Source organism: Mustela erminea, chromosome 8 (genome assembly GCF_009829155.1).
Source record: "Mustela erminea isolate mMusErm1 chromosome 8, mMusErm1.Pri, whole genome shotgun sequence".
NCBI classification, from domain to species: domain Eukaryota; kingdom Metazoa; phylum Chordata; class Mammalia; order Carnivora; family Mustelidae; genus Mustela; species Mustela erminea.
Window position 1 is genome coordinate 54834239 of NC_045621.1, and position 865 is coordinate 54835103.

Consider the following 865-nt stretch of genomic DNA (forward strand, 5'->3'; position numbering starts at 1 on the left):
AGCCTTTCTTACTATAGTTTTTGAATCATTTTCTTAGTGGTTGCTATGAGGGTTCAATTAACATCTTAATTCATAACAATCCAGTTCAAATTAATACCAATTTAATTGTAATAGTATGTAAAATCTTTGTTCCTCTATGACTCCTCTCCCCTCATTTGTGCTGTTATTATAATGTAAATTACATCTCTATAGATTGCATGCCCATCTACACAGAAAACACAAAGAATGCTTTGCACATTTATAAGTTATCCTTGCACAGGGGCCATGTTAGTCTTTTTTTGTATTGTTCCAACTTTAATATATGTGCTGCCAAATTGAGAACAACATGATTTAATATTGACTTTAGAAACTACTCTGGCTTCCAGTGTGAAAAACAAATTAAAGAGGAGGCCAGTCTGGAGGTGAGAAGACTAGATAGAAATGTTGAAATATATCAGGTAAAAGATGATAGTAGAAGATAGACCTAGAGTTCAGTACTAGAACACTGGAGAAGAGATACAGACAATGTATTTGAAAGATATTAAGGAGATAGTATTAACTAGCCTTGGCAACTGGATGTATAGTTGAGCAAAAGGAAGGAGTCGAAATGACTCATTCTCTGTATCATGCAACTGAGAGAATTATGGTGCTATTCACAGAGAAAGATACACTGAAATAGAAGCTTTGTGAAAAAGTACAATGAGCTGGATTTCAGGCTTTTTAAATTTTTGATGCTTGTAGGATATTTAAATGAAAATGGAGATGTTCAGTAAAGAGGGGATACTTAAGTTTGAAACTTAAGTGAGCAATAGGGCCTGTGGATAAAGATTTGAGAGTGATTAATATGTAGATAGCAATAAAAGTCTTGAGAGTTTATTAGAATGTC

At 33.4% G+C, this 865-nt stretch overlaps 1 non-coding gene across 1 annotated transcript; it reads right to left on the reverse strand.

Annotated features, from left to right (window-relative positions):
• Positions 1–214: 214 nt before the first annotated feature.
• LOC116597988 lies at positions 215–322 on the reverse strand. The gene has a single exon (XR_004288900.1). It is a non-coding gene; the product is annotated as a U6 spliceosomal RNA (small nuclear RNA).
• Between the last annotated feature and the right edge of the window lie 543 nt (positions 323–865).